The sequence below is a fragment of the Pongo abelii genome, chromosome 7 (genome assembly GCF_028885655.2).
Source record: "Pongo abelii isolate AG06213 chromosome 7, NHGRI_mPonAbe1-v2.0_pri, whole genome shotgun sequence".
Classification (NCBI taxonomy): domain Eukaryota; kingdom Metazoa; phylum Chordata; class Mammalia; order Primates; family Hominidae; genus Pongo; species Pongo abelii.
The window spans coordinates 157,378,117-157,405,123 of record NC_071992.2 but is presented as its reverse complement, the minus strand read 5'-3'; the positions used below and the strand labels follow the sequence as shown (position 1 = coordinate 157,405,123).

Here is a 27,007-nt window from a genome sequence, read left to right as displayed (position 1 = left end):
TTACTTGTCAACTTCTAAAATAATTCTTCCAGATGTTGTTTGGGATTACATTGAAGGTCTACATCTATTCGTGGAGAACTGGATTATTATAGATCTCTGAATATTTTTGTACAAGGCTTTGTATGGGTGTAGGCTTTCATATCTCTTGGGAATGGTTGGACTAGGACTGGAATGGCTGGATCATATGGTAGGTGTATGTTTAACTTTTTTTTTTTTTTTTTTTTGAGACAGGGTCTCACTCTGTTGTCCAGGCTGGAGTGCAGTGGTGTGATCACCGCTCACTGCAGCCTCAACCTCCCAGGCTCAAGTGATTCTCTGACCTCAGTCACTGGAGTAGCGGGAACTACAGGCACTCACCATTACACGTGGCTAATTAAAAAAACATTTTTGTAGAGACGAGGTCTAGTCATGTTTCGCAGGCTGGCGTCAAACTCCTGTGCTCAAGCAATCCTTCAGTCTTGGCATTCCAAAGTGTTGGAGTCATAGGAGTGAGCCATGTCACCTGGCCTGTTGAAATTCTTAAAGTGCCAAACTATCTTCTAGAGTTGTACCATTTTGCATTCCCACCAGCAGTGGATGAGAGTTCTGGTTGCTCTACATCATTAGGGCAACACTCGTTATTGTCAGTCTTGTACATTTTAGCCATTTTAATTCAGTGTGTAATGGAATTTCGTTGTGGTTTTAATTTGCGTTTCCCAAATGACTGATAGTGTTAGGCATCTTCTTATGTGGTTATTTGCCATCCGTATATCTCTGGAGGAGTGTTTAAATCTTTTATGCATTTTAAAGTTGTTAGCTGGGTGCTGTGGCTCATGCCTATAATCCCAGCATTTTGGGAGGCTGAGGCAGGTGGATCACTTGAGGTCAAGAGTTGGAGACCAGTCTGGCCAACATGACGAAACCCCATCTCTACTAAAAATACAAAAATTAATTGGGCATGGTGGCGGACGCTTGTATTTCCAGCTACTCAGGAGGCTGAGACCGGAGAATTGCTTGAACCTGGGTGGCAGAGGTTGCAGTCAGCCGAGATCGCGCCACTGCACTCCAGCCTGGGAGACAGAATGAGACTCTGTCTTAGAAAATAAAAAAAAAAAAAGGTGTTTTTTTTCCTCCATTTTTTTGGGTTTTGAGAGTTCTCTATATATTCTGGATACAAATTGTTTTATCAGATACATACTATATTTTTCTCCCAGGTTATGGCTGGCTTTTTCATTTTCTTAACAGTGGCTTGAAGAACATAAATTATACATTTTGATGATGTCCCATTTATGAGTTTCTTGCTTTACGGGTTGTGTTTTTGTGTATGTGTCATATTTAAGAGTTGCCTAATCCTAGGCCACAAAGGTTTTTCTGATTTTTTTTTTCTCCTAGAAGTTTTAGATTTTACTTTTAGGTTTATGATTTGATTTTCATTTATGGTATAAGATTTGGATCCAAATGATTTGTAGGATTCTTTTGAAGCCTGGAATGAGGGTTGCTTCCTCCAGAGAACACTTATTTTTGCGTCAGCCAGTGTGGGATCTCCTTAAACCGAATTCAAGGCTCGAGATTATTTGGACCCCTCATAGCTCTAGTTCTGCTGGATAGTTGGTTTATTACTGGTTTACTCTCTGGAGGTGTGTAGCCTTTTGGGTTCTTGCTTACCGTAGTGGGGTTTTGGGTTATGTGCTTTGGAGGACCCAGTCTTTTATTCCTGTCTTCCCTCTCTGCACTGTCTTAAAAATGAAAGTTGGGACTTTTCAGAATTGGCAGGTGTACTGAGGGCAGAGGTAGTTTCTGTGCTTATCTCTTTGACTTCCTGGTTTCCCTTTAATTTTTGCCTGTTATTTATTTCTTGTCTTGTCAGGTTCTGGTTGCTTTTAAGATTATAAAAATATTCTGTCCATATTTTCTTTTAGTCTTTTTCAGAAGGAGGGTTGGACCAAATAACATTGCCTAAAATTAAGAAGCCAAGACACATTCTTTTTTATTTCACTCCAGAGTCTAGACCTGAACCTGATGTCTGATATGGTAACCACTAGCCACATGTGGCCAATTAAATTGAAATTAATTACAGTTAAGCGAAGTTGAAAGGCCCATTCCTCAGTTACACTAGTCCCATTTCAAGTGCTCGTTAGCCACATGTGGCTAGTGGCTACCACATTGGGCAGCGCTGGTATAGAACATTTTCATCATTGCAGAAAGTTGTAGTAGATAGAGATGACTCGACTATGAAAACCTCATCAGGGACTTGCACTGGTACGTGGATCTGCATTTGAAAACCACTAATATGGGTATCCTTGCTGTTTAAAGTTTGAATTTTTTGGAATCTATATAGCTAGACAGATGATTGAGCTCCTTTAATAGACTTACTGTGAAATCTATCCCTAAGGTACAGTGTAGATTCTTAGACTGGTTTAGGTGGTGAAATGTGAATCTGTGGCACACTGAGTAGATAACTATTAAGTATTGATATTTTAGCTTACAAATATCTGTCAGTTTTAACTGAGAAATTTTGTGAAAGCATTTATTATATGTTGATCTGTGTCTTAGACCCAGTGTCTCCCACTGCACCTGCCCTGCCATCCCTGCCCTTAGGCAGTCATAGTGCTGTGCAAAGTTTCAGGGCACTGTGGGGTTCTGGCAGGGGTGTCACAGCACCCACTCTTGAGGGCACAATAGGAATTAGCCAAGTGGGGAGGGAAGGATGGGGGAAAATGTTCTAGGGAGAAGAAAAGCATGGGCAAAAGCCTGAATGTTGATGAGAACCGTGTGGAGATTGGTTTGAAGCATCTTAAATTTGATTTCTAGTATCAAGAGAGGTAGCTGAAACTACAGATTTTTAAAAATGTCATGAGGCCAGGCACAGTGACTCAATGCCTATAATTCCAGCAATTTGGGAGGCCTGGGTGGGAGGATCACTTGAGTCCAGGAGTTTGAGACTAGCCTGGGGAATATAATGAGACCTTGTCCCTACAAAAATTTAACAAAATTAGTTGGGCATGGTGGTGCATGCCTGTAGTCCCAGGTACTCAGGAGGCTGACGTGGGAGTATTGCTTGAGCCCGGGAGGTTGAGGCTGCAGTGAGTTACGATCATGCCACTGCACTCCAGCCTGAGTGACAGACTGAAACCCCCATCTCACAAAAATAAAAAAATAAAAAAAGATGAAAAGCTATGTCAGGATATTCTGTCCATTCACACAGTATTTCCTATTAACTGGTAATATAATGTTATTACGGTTGTGTTGGGATCTCTCGTTCTAGCTCACAGAGTACCAATATTTTGAGTATGTGTCCACAGTTGTTAGGGTTGGAGGACATGCCTGAAGTAGTCCCAGCTGTCCCTTTCTGCCAGCTTAACCGTGCACTAGATTCATGCCTGGTAGTTCCTGGGCACATTTCAAGGAACTCGGGGGATGTTGAGTGGAGGCATTCCCTTATTGTCTATTACTCTAGGAGGAGGAAGGGTTCAGATAAGTCAGTAAGTTGAGCTGTGGTTTAGGCTCTGTACAAGAGGGGCGGTAAAGATGAAGGAATGGGACTGAGGATGGGTGTGGGGGAAAGGTTAGGGCCACTCTTCGTTGCCACCTGGGGTAGCTTGCCAGCACATGTTTACCTTTGGTTTGGGATCACAGCAAGCAGAAGAGATGAAAGCTCCCTTTAACCGTTCTAGGATATGTATTTGAATTGGAGAAACTACCTCAAAATAGAGTGTGTGCAGGCACTATATGAAGGCGTCTCAGCGTTTAATGTGCATACATGCCACCCAGGGATCTCGTTACATTTTAAGTTCCAATTCAGTCTGTCTGGGAAGGGCTCAGACTTGCATTTTTCCTAAGTTCCCAGGTGATGCCAGGGCTGGTGGTCTGTGGACCATACTTGGAGTAGCAAGGCATTGGTTTTCAAAGTGCGGATTGCAAGGTGGCACTGAGTCTTACTTAGTTTGAAAGTTGAATAACCACTGTTGATTGCAGTAGTTAAGGGCATGGCATTGGGATCAGAATCCTGGCTCTATGATCTTGGGCTCTTTTGTTAAGTTCTCTAATCTCTATTTCCTTGTGTGGCATGTGATTCTACTACATGATCATGTAATGCATAGTCTTTTTTTTTTTTTTTTTTTTTTTTGAGACAGAGTCTTGCTCTGTCGCCCAGGCTGCCAGGCTGGAGTGGAGTGGCATGATCTCGGCTGACTGCAACCTCTGCCTCCCGGGTTCAAGCAATTGTCCTGCCTCAGCCTCCCGAATAGCTGGGATTACAGGCACATGCAACCACACCTGGCTGATATTTGTATTTTTAGTAGAGACGGGGTTTTACCATCTTGGCCAGGCTGGTCTTGAACTCCTGACTTCAGGTGATCCACCCACCTTGGCCTCCCAAAGTGTTGGGATTACAGGCCTGAGCCACCGTGCCCGGCAGTGCTTGGTCTTATTAAATGCTTTATGAAAGGTAACAGTTATTAAAAGTAAATGTTTACATTAAAAGTTTGCCAGTTTTCAAAGTACTCAGTCTTCCCTACATCTTTGCTCAGTTTGTAAAATTGCACCTCCCTCCCTTCTTCTCTCCCTCTCCCTTCTTCCTTCCTTCCCTCCCTCCCTCCCTCCCTCCCTCCTTCCCTCCCTCCCTCCCTCCCTCCCTCCTTCCTTCCCTCCCTCCCTCCCTCCCTCCTTCCCTCCCTCCCTCCCTCCCTCCCTCCCTCCCTCCTTCCCTCCCTCCCTCCCTCCCTCCCTCCCTCCTTCCCTCCCTCCCTCCCTCCCTCCTTCCTTCCCTCCCTCCCTCCCTCCCTCCCTCCTTCCTTCCCTCCCTCCCTCCCTCCCTCCTTCCTTCCTTCCTTCCTTCCCTCCTTCACTTCCCTCTCTCTAGGACAGTGATGAACCAGCCTTCTTGTACTGGAGGAATACACCATCTGTCTTCATAAAGACTGGCAGGCACATGGACAAGTTTACCAGTTATAATGCCTTTCTTACACATTAAAGAAGTAGGTGTTTGTATTGGGGCTTCAACAAGGACTTGGAAAACTTTACGATAATACAACTACGTAGTATTCCTTTTGGTGAATATCCTTTCAGTTTCTCAGATCATTGATGAAAGCCTTAACAAAGTGTTTTTTTTTTTTTTTTTTTTTTTGAGGCGGAGTCTTACTCTGTTGCCCAGTCTGAAGTGCAGTGGCATGATCTCGGCTCACTGCAACCTCTACCTCCTGGGTTCAAGCAATTCTCCTGCCTCAGCCTCCCGAGTAGCTGGGATTACAGGCACCTGTCACCACGTGTGGCTAATTTTTGCATTTTTAGTAGAGACAGGGTTTCGCTATGTTGGCCAGGCTGGTCTCAAACTCCTGACCTCAGGTGATCTGCCTGCCTCGGCCTCCCAAAGTGCTGGGATTGCAGGCGTGAGCCACCACACCCGGTCTAGATTTTAAAATAAGCATCTGTTTGTTTCTTTTTTTAGTTGCCACTAGTAAGGATGATGGAAAACTATATTTTGTACTAAGGATTTTGAAAGATAGAGTTCTTTCAAATGACAATTCTGTGACTTTTCTGTTAAATGCGTATTTAATAACTAAAAATACAAAACTTCAATCTGAAAACCTTGTAGAAGTTTTCAAACATATACAGAAACAATGTTGTAATGAATTCCCTGTTTATTCATTACCACTTTCAACCATTGTCATTATTTAATAAGTATTGTTAACTCTTTAAAAGGTACTGGTTCATACTTAAAAGTTGTGAAGGCACTTGCTTTTGAAAACGTATGCTAACATTGGACAACTCCTGCTAAAATGTGTCGTAATTCATGATGCATTTCTTTAAAAAAGATAGGGAAGGAATTGAATATAGCTCTGCTGCTTTTCTAAGGTTCTTCTATGAGTGGATGATGCAACTGACTGTCCTGTATCTTTCTTTCTTTCTTTCTTTTTTTTTTTTGAAATTGGGTCTTGCTCTGTCGCCCAGGCTGGAGTGCAGTGGTGCCATCTCGGCTCACTGCAACCTCCGCCTCCCGGGTTCAAGCAGTTTTCCTGCCTCAGTCTCCTGAGTAGCTGGGATTACAGGCACCCGCCACCATGTCTGGCTAATTTCTGTGTTTTTAGTAGAGATGGGGTTTCACCATGTTGGTCAGGCTGGTCTCGAACTCCTGACCTTGTGATCCGCCTGCCTCGGTCTCCCAAAGTGTTGGGATTACAGGCGGGAGCCTCCGCACCTGGCCCCATATCTGTCTTAATGATGCAGTGTGTATCTATCTTAATGATCCAATGTGTACCTTAATGATCCAGTGAGCTAAGCAAGGTGGTGGGGACTCTCCACAGACTTGGAGCCTTTAGTTGGAAGGTTCTTTTTTTAAAACTGTACTTGAGTCAAAATAAACTGTAGCTTGCTATGCTTTGCTGTATTGGTTTAATGTTCCTGATAGCAGTACATGTCTGTTTTTAACTGAGTCATTGTTTTTTTTTTTTTAATTGAGTTGGTGAAGCGTGGAGCTTTAATAGAGCAAGATTTATGAAAGAAATATGCTAATCTTTTTCAAAAAATGATTAAACTGAAGAGATACAAAAGAATATGTGTAAAATATAAGGTAGAGATCATCTCTGCCTTCTTCAAGAATGCTCTGAACTCTGAGAACCTGGAGGAACGACACCGAAGTCAGCCTTGGTTAAGTCCCTAGTTATGCCCTAGGTCAGGGGCCAGCAAACTTTCTTTGTGAAGGGCTAGACAGTAAACATTCTAGGCTTTGCAGGCCACCTGTGACCTCTCACAAGTACTCAGCTCTGCTGTACAGTGCTACAGCATCCATGGCTGTATGTAAAGGAATGAGCTGTCTGTGTCTAGTAAAACTTTAGACACTGAAATCTGAATTTTCTAGAATTTTCACATGCCGTGAAACATTATTGTTTTAGTTTCTTTAACCGTATACAATGTAAAACCATTTTTAGCTCACAGGTTGTACAAAAACAAGTGGGGCCACATTGGCTTGTGGGTCGTAGTTTGCTGTTCTCGTGTAGAGGGTGATAACAAAGCAAACTCCTAGGTACCTCCTGCCCAGCTTCAACAGTGGGATTTTCCCATGTCCTTGGAAGGCCAATGTGTGTTCCCTGATCACATACCCTTCCCTCCTGCCCCACAGGTTTTGTCCCGTCCCACTCCCACCCCTCACACCGGTGCCACTCTGTAAGTGAAGCCTTATGTCACCCCTCCTGAAGACATCCTCTCTCGGCCCCGCTCAGTGTTTCATTTCTTTTCAAGCCCTTTTCACCATCTGTTACTGTTTGTATTTTACTTACTTTTTAGTTTCTTTCTCTCTTGGTGGTGACATAAAGTCTGAGGGCAAAATGTTTCTCTGTTCCCTGTTGAATCCCTGACATTTAAAACAGTGGTCATTGAATGATATTGTTTTTTTCCATTTCTTTTTTTTCTTTTTTTTTTTTTTTTTCCAGAGCAGGAGTGGAAGTTTATTAAAAAGCTTTAGAGGCTGGGTGTGGTGGCTCATGCCTGTAATCCCAGCACTTTGAGAGGCCGAGGTGGGTGGATCACGAGGTCAAGAGTTCGAGACCAGCCTGGCCAACATAGTGAAACCCCATCTGTACTAAAGATACAAAAAAAAAAAAAAAAGAAAATTAGCTGGCCATGGTGGCAGGCACCTGTAATCCTGGCTACTCAGGAGGCTGAGGCAGGAGAATCGCTTGAACCTGGGAGGTGGAGGTTGCAGTGAGCCGAGATCACGCCAATACACCAACCCGGGCGACAGTGTGAGACTCTGTCTCAAAAACAAAAGCTTTAGAGCCGGAAAGAGGAAAAGTAGACTTGGAAGAGTCCCAAGCAGGCGACTTGAAGAACAAATACCTGTTTTTGCCGTTTCTTCGTGTTTTGTCTGTTTTGAACTTTACTTTATTTTATTTTTTATATTTTTGAGACGGAGTCTCACTCTGTCGCCCAGGCTGAAGTGCAGTGGCGCGACTTCAGCTCACTGCAACCTCCGCCTTCTGGGTTCACACCATTCTCTCGCCTCAGCCTCCCGAGTAGTTGGGACTACAGGCACCCACCACTGTGCCCGGCTAATTTTTTATATTTTTAGTAGAGACAGGGTTTCACCCTGTTAGCCAGGATGGTCTCGATCTCCTGACCTCGTGATCTGCCTGCCTCGTCCTCCCCAAGTGCTGGGATTACAGGCGTGAGCCACCGTGCCCGGCCGAACTTTATACTAAGGGTATCATGCTATATGTCTTTATATGACTTGATTTTCTTTTTTCCTCCCATCTAGCACCCTGATTTTAAAACTTAGGTGCTGTATGATAGTTTTCATTCATTTTCACTGTTGTGTAATCTGGCCTACAATTGATGGGCATTTGGATTGTTTGCAGTCTCTTGCTGTACTGCAAACACTGCCGCACAAATGTGAACACTCTTGTTTCTCATAGACACGGATGTGCATAGCCTATGTATCTAGGAGTGTGATTGCTGAGTTTTACGGCTGGCCAGTCTTCAACCTGACTGGTTACTGCCAAATTGCTTCCCAAAGTAGTTATACCAATTTATATCACCACTAATATAATGACTCCTTGTATTAGTTCGTTTTCACACTACTGATAAAGACATATCCGAGACTGGGTAATTTAGAAAGGAAAGAGATTTAATTGACTTACATTCCACATGGCTGGGGAGGCCCCACAATCATGGTAGGAGGCAAGGAGGAGCAAAGTCACATTGTACATGGATGGCAGCAGTCAAGACAGCTTGTATAAGGGAACTCCCCCTTATAAAACCATCAGATCTCATGAAACTTGTTCACTATCATGAGAACATCACGGGAAAGAGCCTGCCTTATGATTCAGTTACCTCCCACTGGTCCCTGCCACAACACATAGGAATTGTGGGAGCTACAATTCAAGATGAGATTTGGGTGGGGACACAGCCAAACTGTATCACTCCTGTTGTTCCACATCCTTGTCTGTAGTTTATTTTGTCTGACTTTTTCAGTTTTGTCATTTTGGAGGTTGTGTCATATCTTACTGTGGCTTTAATTTGAACTTCCCTTATTAGTAATGATGTTGAGCCACTTTTAATATATTTGCTATCTGTTTTGTCTTCTGTGAAAGACCTATTAAGTTTCTGGCCTAACTTTTTTTTTTTTTTAAATGACTTGTAGCTGTTCTTTCTGTGTGTGGATTGCAATCCCTTATTATGTGTTGTGAATATTTTCTTCCAGTTTGTGGTTTGTTTTTTTACCTGTGAGGTGTCTTGGAGCTAAAGTTCTTTTTTTTTTTTTTTTTTAATACTTTAAGTTTTAGGGTACATGTGCACAACGTGCAGGTTTGTTACATATGTGTGCATGTGCCATGTTGGTGTGCTGCACCCATTAACTTGTCATTTAACATTAAGTATATCTCCTAATGCTATCCCTCCCCCCTCCCCCCACCCCACAACAGTCCCTGGTGTGTGATGTTCCCCTTCCTGTGTCCATGTGTTCTCATTGTTCAGTTCCCACCTATGAGTGAGAGCATGCAGTGTTTGGTTTTTTGTCCTTGTGATAGTTTGCTGAGAATGATGGTTTCCAGCTTCATCCATGTCCCTACAAAGGACATGAACTCAACCTTTTTTATGGCTGCATAGTATTCCATGGTGTGTATGTGCCACATTTTCTTAATCCAGTCTATCACTGATGGACATTTGGGTTGGTTCCAAGTCTTTGCTATTGTGAATAGTGCCACAATAAACATATGTGTGCATGTGTCTTTATAGCAGCATGATTTATAATCCTTTGGGTATATACCCAGTAATGGGATGGCTGGGTCAAATGGTATTTCTAGTTCTAGATCCCTGAGGAATCGCCACACTGACTTCCACAATGGTTGAACTAGTTTACAGTCCCACCAACAGTGTAAAAGTGTTCCTATTTCTACACATCCTCTCCAGCACCTGTTGTTTCCTGACTTTTTAATGATTGCCATTCTAACTGGTGTGAGATGGTATCTCATTGTGGTTTTGATTTGCATTTCTCTGATGGCCAGTAATGATGAGTATTTTTTCATGTGTCTTTTGGCTGCATAAATGTCTTCTTTTGAGAAGTGTCTGTTCATGTCCTTCGCCCACTTGTTGATGGGGTTGTTTGATTTTTTCTTGTAAATTTGTTTGAGTTCATTGTAGATTCTAGATATTAGCCCTTTGTCAGATGAGTAGCTTGCAAAAATTTTCTCCCATTCCGTAGGTTGCCTGTTCACTCTGATGGTAGTTTCTTTTGCTGTGCAGAAGCTCTTTAATTTAATTAGATCCCATTTGTCAATTTTGGCTTTTGTTGCCATTGCTTTTGGTGTTTTAGACATGAAGTCCTTGCCCATGCCTATATCCTGAATGGTATTGCCTAGGTTTTCTTCTAGGGTTTTTATGGTTTTAGGTCTAACATTTAAGTCTTTAATCCATCTTGAATTAATTTTTGTATAAGGTGTAAGGAAGGGATCCAGTTTCAGCTTTCTATATATGGCTAGCCAGTTTTCCCAGCACCATTTATTAAATAGGGAATCCTCTCCCCATTGCTTATTTTTGTCAAGTTTGTCAAAGATCAGATAGTTGTAGATATGTGGGATTATTTCTGAGGGCTCTGTTCTGTTCCATTGGTCTGTATCTCTGTTTTGGTACCAGTACCATGCTGTTTGGTTACTGTAGGGAACTCAAGTTCTTAATTTTAATACCATAAGCTTTATTTCTTTTTTCCTTTATGTTGAGTACTTTTTATTGTTTTGATTTGTTTAAGGAATCTCTCTTTATCCAAGGGCTAAGTTTTGATGTGAAGTATTTTTATTTAGTTCATAAAGCATTTATTATTATTATTTTGAGACAGTCTCATTCTGTCACCTAGGCTGGAGTCCAGTTGGACGATCACAGCTCACTGCAGTCTTTTTTTGGACAGTCTTGCTCTGTCGCCCAGGCTGAAGGGGAGTGGTGCTATCTCGGCTCACTGCAACCTCCGCCTCCTGGGTGCAAGCAATTCTCCTGCCTCAGCCTCCTGAGTAACTGGGACTACAAGTGTGCGCCACCATGCCCAGCTGTTTTTTTTGTATTTTTAGTAGAGACGGGGTTTCACCATGTTGGCCAGGATGGTCTCGATCTCCTGACCTCGTGATCTGCCCACTTTGGCCTCCCAAAGTGCTGTGATTACAGACGTGAGCTACTGCGCCCGTGCTGCACACTGCAGTCTTGACCTCCCAGGTTCAAGCGATCCTCCTGCTTCAGCCTTCCGAGTTTCTGGGACTAGCAGGTGTGCACATTACCACACCTGGCTAATTTTTAAATTTTCTTTAGAGACAGGGTCCCACTATGTTGCCAGACTTGGTCTCTAGCTCCTGGGCTCAAGCAATCTTCCCGCCTTGGCCTCCCAAAGTGCTGGAATTACAGGCAGGAGCCACCACACCTGGCCCATAAAGCATTTATTGTTCTATTTAATAAAGAAGTTTAATATTTAGACATATTTTGTAAATTCTACTGATTTCTTTGATGATTCACAATTTATTTTAAAGTGTTTGATAAATTACAAACAAATGAGCTTTTTTTCAGTGTATCTTGTGACATTTCTAGAATTGGATTGTAGTCAGAAAATGTGTTCTGTATGGTACCAATTCTTTGAAATTAATGTTGTCTTAAATAGACCTATATCGTAGTTGAATTTGGCTAAAATCTTGGTCTCAACTCAGAAACTTTTAGGTACCTAGCCACTTAAACTCCAGCTATGCCTAATTTATACCTTAGTTATGAAAAAAAAGATTAGACTAACAGATTATTAGGCTTTTTAAAAAGTTAATAGAGTTTCTATTTTCTGCCTCTGGAAACACTTGTGTTGTTTTCTGGCTGAAGTTGAGGTGTTAATGTACATTATCAGCTTTTGGAAAATTCTGTTCTACCCAAACTGAAGCTTAAAGACAAGTTACTGCCTCAACTGCCAGTTTGTTTTAGCTTAGCTGACAGGCAAGGAGTTCATGCTGTGACTGCAGCTGCTTTCCTTTCAGTGGCATTTGTTAATTAAGCAGTTTAATTTTGTGTTGCTTTCCCAAGGACTGATTCTTAAGGAAAAAAGAAAGTTTTTAGCTTGTGGTTATTCTGGGACCTTTTAGCCTAGTGTTTATTTTGGGTGTCCATTTCATTTTTTTCTCCCCAGAAAGTAGCATTAACTTGAAAATTATCATAGTTAAATAGTGGCTCAGAAATTAAATTTTATCTGTCTCCTGAATCTCAGGCATTAGTAATTGAAGTGTCTACGTATTGTGGTTTTTGTAGAGAGGTATTGTGTAAGTATCTAGATATTGTAGTTGTGTAGTCTGTTTAAGAGAAAATGCATTTTATCTAAGAAACAAGACCCAGCTTCAAATATTGGCTCTGCCTTTAGTCATGTGACTTTTGGCAAGTTAGTTTCTGTGCTTCTCAATGTCCTTATTTATGAAGTATAGTTTTTATGGTCTTAGCCTTTGAGGTTATATGTGCAGTTACTGTGTAGAGTGGTATACAAATGTAAGGTGCTAATGTTGTTAATAGTATCTTTAACAGACGTAAGTAGTGTTTTACTATTAAAGGCACAGGTCCTTTCCATCTAATGTGTTTTCACCAGTTCTTGAGCTGATTTATTCAGTTAATTCATTTGTTCGCCATTTAAAAAATACTGTTTTGTGCCTGGTACGGTATTAAGCTCTGAAGGTATAGACTTGAGGGGGAGTGAGACTGATATAGTTCCCTGGCATGCGGCGTGATGTGTGCAGTTGTCTCTTAGCGTGCTCTGACAATCTGGAGGGCAAGTCCCTTGTGATGCCCAACCTCAGGGGTCGGCAGACTTCCCCTCTTAAAGGCCGGAGAGTAGAAACTTCAGCCTTTGGGGGCGGCATATACACATATAGCCTATCACATTTCCTCTCATTTTTTCTTCCTTTCTTCCCCCTCCCCCCTCTCCTTAACGCTTTAAAAATGTAAAAATCATTCTTAGTCCAGGAACCATATAAAAACTGGCTGTGGACTAGATGTGGTGATCTCTTTGTAAAATGTTTTTCAGTGGAAGATGGGAAGTGCATTCCACTCATGTGCAAAGGCAGGGAGGTGTGAGAGGCTGAGGTTTTGTGGAACTGAATATTTTTATCACATCTGGAGAAATAGGTTGGGTCGGGTAGAGAAGGATATGCAGTCGATACTGGGCAGGATCAAAGCAGTTTGCACTTGATTCTGATATAAATTTTTTACATCCTAGCACAGCAGGAACAGATTTAGATGGTAGGAGGATGACTGGACTAGAGGCACAAGAATCAGTAAGGAAGGTAGTAATCCACATTAGAAGGGGAAAAGTCACCCAACCTTTGTCATTAAGGAAATGGCTCACCTGCTGTTATTTAGTAAAGTGAGAGAGATAAAGTTCAGAGGTCGAATTTAGTAACGTACAGTCTATTTAATAATAGACTATATGTTCTTTTAATTATGTTGTACATACAAATGAAGGACTTAAGGGCACAACTGAGGAAATGGAGAGTAGGGATTGATTTGAAGCCTGTTTCTGAGTTAATCTACAGGCGTGACTAAGTAAGTGAAATGGCAAGGCTGAGAGAGAAGGAATCCAGCGTAATTCCAGGATGGCTTCCAGATTTCTTCTTTGGTGATGAGTTCATGAAGCTCTTTTTGCTCTTAATTTTTTTTCCTGGAATATCTTAGTGATTGCTTTGATGAGGGAACATTGTCTCTTAGGTCCATGAACCCCTAAAATTCTAAGCAGAATTGTGTATGTATGTGAGCTGTTTTTCCCTGGGGAGAGAATTCTAGAGCTTTCATCACATTATCAGAAAGGAGTCCAACCAAAAGGAGGAACCACTTTTTGTTAGATTGTACACATCTGGTGTACTCTAAAGGTTTGTGTTGGCAAGGAAAACATCATCCTAATCACAGGATTTTTACTTTAAATGTAATGCATCTCAAACTGCCAAGTAAAATGCAAACACATGCAACTGTTTTCTAAGTTGAACTGTATCAACCAGCAATTGGAATGTTTTTCCCTAGTTTCTCCTTCTTTCCGAAAGACAGAATAAGACACGTTTTTGGTACATAAAAAGCCAGCCGGAGACTGACAGGCATGGGAATGCTTCAACATGCTATGAATATTAGAGAAAACTAAAGTTTGTAGGGTATTAACGTATCTTAGTATTCATGTGGCTATGAGAGATGGTGTCACTTTTAGGTAGGATACACCAGTACCATAAATGAGTGTAGTTTCTTCAGTTGGATTAGAAATGTGTGAATAGTGAGTTGTAAGACAATCCCTAAATCTTGCTGTCGTGGTGAGCCCTTAGTTGAGCAAAGTAGGAGAAGCAGGGTGGCTGGCGAGCAGTTTTTGAGATATGAGCATCAGGCAGATTCGTATCGTGTTCTGGAGTCTGCACTGGATTGGTTCATACTTGATGTCAGCATTATTACATGTAATTTAGGGATTACAGACTACAGATAATAGCAGTCCCTGCAGAGATTTCATGAACTTGGTAAGCTGCTCCACATGGAGCAGAGAGAACTTAAGAGCGTGGAAATGGGGCAGTCTCTAAGAAAGTTTCTCCTTTCCTGTTGAGAAAAACTGTGACTTCTATTAAAGGCAAAGTGTGATGGGGCAAAGATATAAGAAATGATGGAATCTAGCAGTGGCATAGAAGTCAAAAGTGAAAACCTAGACTGATTAAGATATCACTCTCAGAATTCAGTCTGGGGCTAATTGTAATTCCAAGGTAGGAAAAAAGCTTTGAATCTACTTTGCCTAGGTCATGGCAAAGTTTAGGCGGCAAGTTTTGTTTTCTGTTTGGAAAAGATAGTATTGGATCCTAAGGAATTGTCTTGAGAAATCAGATAGCAGAAATAACTTAGTTTAAGTGCATGTTGTCAACATGTGAGTTAATTTTTAACAGTACATGGTTGATTATGTGGTTGGCAAAGAGTTGATGTCTTTGATTTACATCTATCCTATGAGTTTGCCTTTTTGACCATTTTATTGGAAAGCAAACTTTTCTGCTGGTTTTTTTTTTGTGTGTGTGTGTGTGTATGTGTGCCCCTTTTACTCTTTACTTTAAGTAATCTAGAATTTTAGGGGCATATCTAAATTTAGGATCCAAAGCTTTTACTTTAGAGATGAGTAAATAACCCAGAAAAGTCAAATGACCATTTGATGGAGAATCATAGGTGAGCTTACTCTCCAGCCCCATCGAAAGGTCAAGCCTGGTGTTTCCTGTGGTTCAGGGTCCCCAGGTAAACAAAGACAGCTTTATCAGACAAGAGCTTCCAAGAGCTTAAAGATTACCTCCCAGGATCTGGGCAAAGGGCCAAACTTTTGTTTGAGCAAGGTGGTTAATCCTTTTCTGCATAAGCCCTAGCAAAGCAAATTATTATTTCTGTCATTACTAGGGAGTTCAAGAAATTATTATTGCTCTTAGATAGAAGGTATGTTGCAACCACATACAGTAACATTTACCACGAAACTGAAAAATTCGAATTTCTACACACAGGTGAGGATGTCTCCAGAAGTGTGTCATACTTGACATCTGTCCTAACATTTCTATCAGGGATTTGAATAAAGAACAGGAGTCACACTGGGAGACAGCTCATTTTTAGAATTTTAGATTTTTAAAATATTTTGACAGGTGATAATGAAGTGGTAAAATCCATAGGGTGAAATTTGTCAGCAATAGATGTAAAATGGCAGACTTAGTTTAAAAGGAAAAGCAACTGAGAAAGCTAAAGCTGGACAAAACGTGTCTTAATTCTACCAGTGTGCGGAAGACCTGGGAATCTAGTTGACTAAAACAAGGATCGGTGAACTTTTTTGTAAAGGGGCAGATAGTGAATATTTTAGGTTTTGCAGATGAATAGGCAAAACAAGAATATTATGTAGGTATTTAAATAATGAGAGAGAACAAATTTCCACAAATTTTCATTGACTGAATTCAAAATATAAAAACAGTAATTGAGGCTGGGCACAGTGGCTCGTGCCTGTAATCCCAGCACTTTGGGAGGCCGAGGGAGGCAGATCACTTGAGGTCAGGAGTTAAAGACCAGCCTGGCCAACATGGTGAAACCCCGTTTCTACTAAAAATACAGAAACTTGCCAAGCGTGGTGGCGTGTGTCTGTAGTTGCAGCTACTCGGGAGGCTGAGGCAGGTGAATCACTTGAACCCGGGAGGTGGAGGTTGTAGTGAGCCGAGATCATGCCACTGTACTCCAGCCTGGGCGACAGAATGAGACTCCATCTAAAAAAATAATAACATTTATCAATTAAAATAATAAAAACAATTGAGCATAATTAAAAAAATACAGGTCTAATGAGAGGAATGGATTTCTTTTTCTTTTTTAGGGGAGGAGGTGGATAACATTTGACTAAATTAGAGTTTGAACTTAGTGTTCGCTATTATCAGCATCAATTACAAGTGTTGAGTCTCTTAATGCTAATCTGCAAGGAGATTTTACATATTTTATCTTTGAAAATGTCTTAATCCTGACAGGATACATCGAAATACTGATAGCAGTTCAGCAGCATATTCATTGCTTAGAAGGCGTTTATAGAATTCTATTAGATTCTCCTTGATAATTGCCTTCTAGCATGTCATTGCATTGCAGATTAATCACTTCCTATTGGTGGTTAGATGGAAGCACCTCAATTGCACAGTTAAATGGATTTTGAAATATGTAAATTTTCTTTGTACTTGCATCAGAGTTTGAAAAATGCTACTGGAATGTAGTTTGAACCCAGAAAATATATACACTGCAAATTTACACAGAATTGAAATCTTGCTTTTTGTTTTAACTTTGACATACGAGAAGTATATAAAGAAGCTTAATGTAACTTGTGATTCAAATGTTGGCTGTCATTGAAATGACTTTACTGCAGTATAAGTTCCTCATATAAGTACTGTTTTCCTTTGTAAACTTAAATTGAATCCATTAAGAAACATCAAGTCTGTAGAAAAAATTGATTGCAGAGCTATTCAGTGTTTGGTAACAGTGTTAACTGAAGGAGGCTCTTTTAGAAAAATTTGAGTCTTGACTCTAAGGTCATGAAGTTACAATAAAACCTACCACTGTCCATTTAACTGCTGTATGGTAGGACAAGTCAAGATATTCAGTTTCTATTTCTGACAAATTCAAGGAACTGACAATGGTTAAGTCTACAAGAGCTAATGAAGTTCACTGTGGATGCTACTGGTCCAATAACACCTGACAGATTTAAATACTTTCTACACAGTACTTGCTGATGAATAACCATAACACTTTCATAATTTTTGTAAATTTGTGCAGCAAATCATTTTTCTGCTCCCCATATATTTTTACTATCACCAGTTATTATCGTGCATCTTAGTAGATTCCACTTCAGGTTGTACTAAATTAGTGTTTTCTCAACTTTGAAAATATTCTTATTTGTAGTTCCACACAGACTATTCTTAGAGACTAATTTTTTAGTTACTTCAAGATTGTCATTGACTCCTTGAATAAACAGTTGAGCAATGTCAACAACCAAGGAAAATCATTCAAAAATTATTTGCCTTGTTTTTGACTGACATTGATGTTGTTATCAATATCCTCAACTCTTTGAGCAACTGTTCTTATTGAAAAGCTTATAGTCTTAAGCAAGTTTTTTTGTTTTTTGGTTTTTTTTTTGACATATTTCTTCATCTGTTGTAGTCAGACATGTTTGTCTGTTGTAGTCAGACATGTTGTAGTCAGACAACTTAACATGGTTAAGTTATCCGCATAAGATGGAGGGCCATTTAGGGTTTTGAGCAGAGAAGTGATGACATCTGACTGAGATTTGACTTCATCTGCAATTGGATTGAGATTTGACTTCATCTGCAGTGTTGAGGATAGGCACCAGAGCAGCAAGGTTAGAAGCAGGACACCTGTCAGGTGGCTGTTGAGTTCATTTGAGTGAATGGTGATGATGGCGCAAGTCGTGGTGGTGGTGGAGGACGTGGAGCAAAGTGGACAGTTTCTTGGTAGATTTGCCAGGAAGAGCTGACATTATTTGCTGACAAGGTTGAACGTGGAGTGTGAGGAATAAAAGAGACAAGGATGACATCCATTGTTTTTTGGCCTGGACAACTGGAAGGAGAGAGTTGCCAAGAACTGACATAGAGAAGAGTGTGTAAAGGTTTGGAGGAGAAAGATCAATATCTGAGCTTTGAAATGTCTCTTGGACATTTTTATTCGCTTAAGTGATGTTTCACTTCTCTGAGGATCTAGAAGCTGGTCCCCAGCATAGTGTATCCATCAGGATTTGGTCAGGAAAAGAGAAGCTGCTCTAGACACTTTTTTAAATGCACAGAATTATAGTCCTTCACTACTGTTGGAAGGGTTGGAGAATTGAAGGTCAAGGAAGCAGCTGTTTACAGTGTGTACTTTCCAGGAGCTCATCTGAGATGGGCAGAGGTCTCAGAATTGAAGCCTCTGCTGCTGTGGTTGAAGTGGATGGTTCTTGGAGTCTCTCTCCAAAGCTGCTGGGAATTCCTAGTAGCAGCTGCTCTATCTAGGTCTTAGTTTCCAAAGTAGGTGAGTTATTTTTTTCTCCCAGCACATCAACCTGCAGCTGCCTCCAGAGGGTAGTGTTCTCTTTTATCTTACCAGTCTTGCACGAGTTGCCCTTATTAGTTGACTCTAACCCTGAGTTGTAGCAGGAAGGGGTTTCTAGGAAATGTAGTTCTGGCTTCCCCGTGTCACACAGGTGAATATAGAAGGTGGTAATGATTCAGAATTGACAACAGTCCAGCGCAACAACCAGGCAACTGGATTTTCAAGTTGGGATTTTGGAAGAAATCTGAGCTAGAGTTAGCATAAAGGTAGCTTTTAAAGTGAGCTTGCCTAGGAGGTGAGCATGAATAAGAGAAAGGACAGAGTCTTGGGGAACTCTAGAATTAACAAGTTTGCAAGAAGAGGAAGAACAGCTGTAGAGACTGGAAAGAAACCGTCTGTGAGGTAAGAAGAAAACCAGGAGAAGATGGTGTCCTGGAAACCAAGAGAAGGGAAGCAGGAATAATTACCTGTCAGTTGCAGCTGACAGAGGAAGTAATAGCTAAGTATTGACCATTGGATTTAGCATATTGAGGTCATTGGTAATCTTGGATAGAGAAGTTATGGTGGAGAGGTGAGATAAAGGGAAGATAATTAGTGATAGCAAGTATATTTTGTGTGTGCTTGTTTATAGGATTATTTGTATAATAGCTGTTTTAAAGTCTTTGTGAGATAATTCTGACCTTTGTGTCATCTCAGTATTGGCTTGTCTTGATTTTCTTTTTCCATGGGAATTGAGATTTTCCTGGTTCCTCCTGTGCAGAGTAAGTTTGGATTGTATCCCCGACTTTCTGGATATTATGTTAGGATGAGACTCTGGGTCTTGTTTAAATATGCTGATTTGGTGGTGGTTTGAATTCTGTCCCTCGCTCATCCACCTGCTACTGTTTACTTTTCAGAGTCCTCAAATAACTTCTGCAGTTACTCTGTTCAGGCTTTCTAGTGGCTTTCGAGAGGAGTGACAGGGTTCAATGTGCTTATTTTTCCTTATCTAAACCTGAAGCTGTTCACTTTGCAAACTGCTTCTGTTACTCAGGTAATGGTCACCAGTTTCAGCTGGGCCTTGATGCTCAAATGATTTTGCATCCCTGATCAGTTACCTCTTCCAGCCCCCATAGGAGTTGCTGCTCGAATTATTTCTTGAATTTGGTTTATAGATAGATTCTTTTTTTGGTATCTGTTCCCATAGAGTTTCTTTTGGTGTTTTTCTCAGGTAGACAACATGGCCGTTACCATATACTATGATAGCCATTAGTTCTCTGAAGTATGATAGAAGAGTTGTCTTGTGTTGAATGTATTGACTATGCCTATTGATTAGTTTAAGTAGAATAATGTCTCTTTGACATTAAAGCCTTTCACACAATATAGTTTTGTGGGGATATTTTTTACAATGGAGAATAGAACAGTGGTGAAGAGCACAAGCTGTAGACAGATTTTTGCTTTGCATTCATACCTGATTCTTGCTCCCTGTATGATTTTGACCAAGCTCCTTAACCTCTCTAAATCTGTTTTTTCTCGTCTGTTTAGTAGAGATTATTGTAAATTGTAACTCTTTTGTAAATGTGATATATAGTTCTTAGTGCTTGGCTAGTCATATAAATAATTAAAAACAATTTTTTTTTAGGGCAGGATCAACTCGATGTTCGTAAGTACAGTTCCTAGCAATGTAGTTATTTCTACTGTGGGAATTTAAGGGCCGATCTTCATCATTCCCTGATTTATATTGATCTAAAAACTGTAAAACAGTTTATGTTCGTCATTTGCTATGCATACAAAATGGGCAAGTTATTACTGTTAATATTGGTTTTTCATAATTCAGTAATTTTACAGCCTCTTTTCTTTTAGGGTATTGGTTTAGTCAGTAGCTTAGTACCAGTTAGATGGCAAACCGAGTACTAAGCATCAGTGCGGAGATAGTGAATGAGACACAGTGTTGCCACCTTTGAGCAGTGCCAGTCTAGTATTAGAATATTTTTGGCTAAAAAATTATTTTGAAGCATAAAGAAGCTTTTGTTTGCTCTGGTGATTTTCATAACATATTCACATTCTTGATATATTTTTGGTTTTTCAGAAAGTTACTTCTGGCCTGTGTTCTTTCAGAATATAGGTTGCAGCTTGGTTAAGTGCAGGAACTATTGACAGACTGAGTTTAGAAGAAGGAAAAATCGGTATAAAGTGGTTGTGTATTTTGAACATTGGGGAGCTTCATAGATGAGTTAAATTGTTAGGATATGGATTAAGAAATGTTGGATTTAGGCCAGGCGCAGTGGCTCACGTCTATAATCCCAGCACTTTGGGAGGCCGAGGCGGGCAGATCACGAGGTCAGGAGTTGGAGACCAGTCTGGCCAACATGGTGAAACCCTGTCTCTACTAAAAATACAAAATTAGCTGGGCGCGGTGGCAGGCCTCTGTAATCCTAGCCACTCGGGAGGCTGAGGCAGGAGAATTGCTTGAACCTGGGAGGTGGAGGTTGCAGTGAGCCGAGATTGCACCGCAGCACTCCAGCCTGGGTGACAGAGAGAGACTCCGTCTCAAAAAAAAAAAAAAAAAAAGAAAGAAAGAAATACTGGGTTTGAGCCTTATTTAGCACTTAGCATCAGACAGACATTTTCTTTTCCAGGGGCTCATCCTACTTGTTTAATTCCAGCCAGATAACTTATAATTTGTCAATATGTCATATTGAACGTTACTCAGCTGTGGTAAGAACTTTCTGTCATGCTTGCTTTGGAAAGCCCAGATCATGTTTATTGTTTTAACAATATTATGTGGTTAATTTGGGAAGCAAGAGTAGCAGCATGATTTTGAGTGCTGATAAACCAGTATTTGAATCCCTGGTCTCTCCCTTCTTTGCTGTGTGACCCTGGAAAACTTAGTAACTTCTTTAAGTCTGTTTCCTTGTATGTGAAGTGGAAACAATTATAGTAACCAGTTAGGGCTGTGAGGAGTAATGAGCTAATATAGACACTCCACACACATGAAGCTGCTATTGTTATGATCAGGATTGTTATTTGGAGGTAGTGAGAAATGAATGATAGAAGGCTGGCCAAGTTGGATTGTGCATTGAAATGAGAACATTGAAAGCAAGGTGGTGAAAGGAAATATTCTACGTGATAATGAAGCACAGATTTAGTGTGGTATGGAAAATTTTAGTTTGCAGGTTAGAAAGGGAAAAAGGTTCAGAGCAGCTCAAGCATCTATTTATACCTATCTTAAAATACACTCATTCATGAACGAAGGGTAGGGAATATCCATCTTAAAATATCTTCAGAGTTGAGAATGTGGAGATAAACATATATATCATTGTATAATAAGCCAACTTTAATTTTTCTTTATCCATCTAGAGAAAAAGAATTTAAGACTTTAAATTTTATAATTTGAGAAATAGCTACTTTATACTCTGTTTGAACTAGTTCAGATTTTTATGCTTATATTTTATCAGTTTCATAGTTACAAATAGATTTCTGTTCTTAGTAAAGATGGATTAAATCATGGAATAAGAAGAGTAGGATTCAACATGCATTAAGTTGCCTGTTGCTAAAACAGGATTCAACATGCATTAAGTTGCCTGTTGTTAAAACAGCAAGTGGGCAGTAAGCCTAGTGTTGATAGAATGGGGGCTTGTAACTTGCTTAAATTCTCCTTTAACTACATAGAATAAAACATAAAGCAAAAAGCGGTTGTCAGAATGTGGCTGAGGTACTCAATGCCAGTGTATCCATTCATTTATTCATTAAGTCATTCATGCATCATATAAATGTTTATCGATAATCATGCGCTCTAGATGCTGTTTTAGATAATGGTGCATACTGTTGGGTATACAATGGTGAACAAAAAGCAGATGTGGGGAGTAACTGGGATGGTTTGTCTTTGCATTTAATGAAGAGAAGAAAGCCAGTTCCAAGAGTGTCAGAATAATTCAACAAGTGATGTTTTTAGGTTTACACTCCTAATAGAAAGGAGGCAGGAAAGGCGGAGTGCATGGAAAAAAGAAATGCTTCCAACTGCAACCAACTGGAGCTTTTTTGACCTTTACTTTGGTTTTAATTAATAGTGGTTAAGTTGTTTACTTGGTGTTTAGGTCCTGAGGCTGCAGAGCTGAAAGAGGTTGTCACTGTCCCTAGAATCTTTTTCTTTTTGAGATGGAGTCTTGCTCTGTCACCCAGGCTGGAGTGCAGTGGCACGTTCTTGGCTCACTGCAACCCCTGCCTCCTGGATTCGAGTGATTCTCCTGTCTCAGCCTCCTGAGTAGCTGGGATTACAGGTGTGTGCCACCATGCCTGGCTAATTTTTGTATTTTTAGTAGAGACAGGGTTTTGCCATGTTGGCCAGGCTGGTCTCGAACTCCTGATCTCAGGTGATCCACCCGCCCCAGCCTCCCAAAGTGCTGGAATTACAGGCGTGAGCCACCATGCCTGGCCTAGAATATTGTTGTTTACTTGGAGGAGGAAGAGACTGACAGAAAAGGCAAAATTTTAATGGCCTCTTTAGTAAGCTTCACCACAAGATTCCTTTGGGGCAGGGTCATGTCTCTGGAACCGTATATGTCCAATACCTTGTGCAATGCATGGCTTGTGTCTGTCGCTTAATAACTTATATTGAGTGAAGAAATGCTATGGAGTGCAGGAGAGGGGCATCTAACCTGGGGTGAGACAAAGCAGCTCCCACCACATGTACATCCAGTTTAGCAATAGGAAGAAGATCTAGGTAGAAGGAGCAGCAGATGGCATAGAGATATGAGAGAAAGTACAAGTTGCTCTGTAAACTGACAATAGTTTTGCCAGAGTGTAGGATTCATAAGAGAGGGTGCTGAGAGACATTAGAGAGTTAGACTTGGCTTGACAAGTAAGGGTCATAATAAAGAGGTTGGATTTTGTTTTCTTTAAAAGTAGTAGTGTTTTTTTCTAAACAATAGAAGTCAGGTTTCCTAATGCCCAGGCCGACACTCTTCATATTACATGATGCGTGCAATGTCAAAAAAGGATTATTAGGTCTTAGGTTCCATATCCGTTCATGATAGCAGGACCATCAAAATTCTGTAAAGCCATTGGTGAACGTTCTGTCTTTTGGAGAGAAAGAGGATATAGGATAAATACCTTTTTTCTTGGGAGTAAAGAATATGTAGTTGGAACTCATTAAGGGCAAGCAAGGTCTGAGTGTCTTTGAATTTTTGTTCCTGGAATGATGCCAGGAATGTATAGCAGATCTCTGTACATGAATAAATGAAAAAACCTTTCTTTGCATTTGCATATACTGTTGCTAGCATTATACTCGGTTCTGAAAAGTGATAGTTAAATGAGAAATGGTCTCAGTGGCACATGCCTGTGATCCTAGCACTTTCGGAGGCGGAGAGAGGCCAAGGTGGGTGGATCGCTTGAGTCCAGGAGTTTGAGACCAGCCTAGGTAATACAGTGAGACTCCCCTCTTTACCAAAAAAAAAAACAATTACCTGGGGCTGGGGGTGGTGCCCACCTGTGGTCCCAACTACTTGGGAGACCGATGTAGAAGAATTGCATGAGCCTGGGAGATTGAGACTGCAGTGAGCTATGATCTCATCGCCACAATTCAGTCTGGATGACAAAGTGAGACCCTATCTCAAGAAAAAAAAAAACAGAAATTAGCTGGGCGTGATGGTGTGGCTGAGGGAGGCTTAGGTGGGAGGATTGCTTGAGCTCAGGTGTCTGAGGTTACAGTGAGCTGGGCTGTCCTCACTGCATTCCAGCCTGGAAAACAGAGCAAGATCCTGTCTCTTAAAAACCAGGTAAATTACTGATGACAGTTCAGTGGGCTGAGCCCTGTGGTAGAAACACTCATGCATGGGGTGGCGCATCCACATCAGGTAAATTGCTGGTGACAGTTCAGTGGGCTGAGCCCTGTGGTAGAAACACTCATGCATGGGGTGGCGCATCCACATCAGGTAAATTGCTGGTGACAGTTCAGTGGGCTGAGCCCTGTGGTAGAAACACTCATGCATGGGGTGGGGCATCCACATCAGGTAAATTACTGGTGACAGTTCAGTGGGCTGAGCCCTGTGGTAGAAACACTCATGCGTGGGGTGGCGCATCCACATCAGGTAAATTACTGGTGACAGTTCAGTGGGCTGAGCCCTGTGGTAGAAACACTCATGCGTGGGGTGGCGCATCCACATCAGGTAAATTACTGGTGACAGTTCAGTGGGCTGAGCCCTGTGGTAGAAACACTCAGGCGTGGGGTGGGGCACCCACATCAGGTGAATTCCTGGTGATAGTTCAGTGGGCTGAGCCCTGTGGTAGAAACACGCATGCGTGGGGTGGGGCACCCACATCAGGTGAATTCCTGGTGACAGTTCAGTGGGCTGAGCCCTGTGGTAGAAACACGCATGCGTGGGGTGGGGCACCCACATCAGGTGAATTCCTGGTGACAGTTCAGTGGGCTGAGCCCTGTGGTAGAAACACGCATGCGTGGGGTGGGGCACCCACATCAGGTGAATTCCTGGTGACAGTTCAGTGGGCTGAGCCCTGTGGTAGAAACACGCATGCGTGGGGTGGGGCACCCACATCAGGTGAATTCCTGGTGACAGTTCAGTGGGCTGAGCCCTGTGGTAGAAACACGCATGCGTGGGGTGGGGCACCCACATCAGGTGAATTCCTGGTGACAGTTCAGTGGGCTGAGCCCTGTGGTAGAAACACGCATGCGTGGGGTGGGGCACCCACATCAGGTGAATTCCTGGTGACAGTTCAGTGGGCTGAGCCCTGTGGTAGAAACACGCATGCGTGGGGTGGGGCACCCACATCAGGTGAATTCCTGGTGACAGTTCAGTGGGCTGAGCCCTGTGGTAGAAACACGCATGCGTGGGGTGGGGCACCCACGTCAGGTGAATTCCTGGTGACAGTTCAGTGGGCTGAGCCCTGTGGTAGAAACACGCATGCGTGGGGTGGGGCACCCACATCAGGTGAATTCCTGGTGACAGTTCAGTGGGCTGAGCCCTGTGGTAGAAACACGCATGCGTGGGGTGGGGCACCCACGTCAGGTGAATTCCTGGTGACCGTTCAGTGGGCTGAGCCCTGTGGTGGAAACACGCATGCGTGGGGTGGGGCACCCACGTCAGGTGAATTACTGGTGACAGTTCAGTGGGCTGAGCTCTGTGGTGGAAACACGCATGCGTGGGGTGGGGCACCCACGTCAGGTGAATTCCTGGTGACAGTTCAGTGGGCTGAGCCCTGTGGTGGAAACACTCATGCGTGGGGTGGGGCATCCACGTCAGGTGAATTCCTGGTGACAGTTCAGTGGGCTGAGCCCTGTGGTAGAAACACTCATGCGTGGGGTGGGGCGTCCACGTCAGGTAAATTACTGGTGACAGTTCAGTGGGCTGAGCCCTGCGGTGGAAACACTCATGCGTGGGGTGGCGCATCCACATCAGCCTTGGACGGGAGGAGGGTCGTGGAAGGCAGATGTTTGGTTGCACTTGAACTGAGCTTTGAAAGGTGATTAGGAGTAAGCTGGGTGGGGGAAGGGAAGAACCTTCCAGGCAGAAGGACTGGCATAAGTAAAGGCTTGTTTGTAAGAAATAGCATGGCACATTAAGGGAAGTTGAGGTTGTTCAGTATGACCCTACCATAGAAAGGGAATGAGCAAGTGATGGAAAATGAGATAGGAAGCTAATGGTTTGGTTCTGTTCTTTCTCTCCTTCTCCCTCTTAACCCCCTAACTCCCCTCAAGTTCTCCTCTTCCCTGTTCCCCCTGGAATATTCTATTTGGAATGGGATGGTGAGAAATATTGTGAGAAGGAAGAGGTAAGGGCTTAGAAGGTATGCTTTGATACCCCAGATAAATGTCAGCAGAATAGGGAACACAGTTGGAAAATTGCTTTTCAAAGCAAAGAATTTCTAATATCCCTCAAAGTAATGAGAGCTATTGAAGACTTGAGCGGTTGACATAATTTGTTTTAGGAAAGGTCACTCAGGTAGGTACTGGTGAAGAAGTTGAATTGAAGGGGGCACTATAATAAAGAAAGTAGATCAGTTAGGAGGATTTGTTTTGCTTTTGTTTTTGCAACACTGTAACTTGAACTAAATGGATGGCCATGGAACTGGAGAGTAGGGATCTTAGGGGTGAGAGATCAGTGAGGTGAAAGAGTTAGATTGGGCAACTGGTCATGGTTAAGGGCAGGATTTTTGGATCAGACACCTGAATTTGATTCTTAGCTTGACTTTTTATTATTATGTGACTTTGGAAAATTAGATAACCTTCTAAATCTGAACTTCGGAAATGTGTAACAGGAATAATTCCTTGAGAGGTTGTTTTGAGGAATGAGTACTCCTAAGACTCTTAGCACAGAGTATAGCTTGTGGAAAGAATTAGTTAAGAGGAGATGCTATTATAAGCTGTTCATTGTTATAGGGTATATATTTATAGGAGGAAGAACATATATAGGCTGTATTTGAGGGAGAGGCAAGGCGTTAAGGTTCGTGCATATTGGTATCAGTGGTCTGTTACAGGGCTGAGGAA

General features: G+C 41.8%; 1 protein-coding gene across 24 annotated transcripts in view; it reads left to right on the top strand.

Moving 5' to 3' along the window:
- PTK2 (protein tyrosine kinase 2) overlaps window positions 1-27,007 on the top strand; it is a 341,630-nt gene that overhangs the window by 12,981 nt on the left and 301,642 nt on the right. For 2 of the 24 annotated variants that reach the window (XM_054518901.2, XM_063726831.1), the window contains exon 1: window positions 4,937-4,955. The exons of the other annotated variants lie outside the window; for them this stretch is intronic. The gene's annotated coding sequence lies outside the window, so the exon portion shown is untranslated. Of the gene's footprint in view, window positions 1-4,936; window positions 4,956-27,007 lie in introns of those variants that run through there. 24 annotated transcript variants of the gene reach the window in all.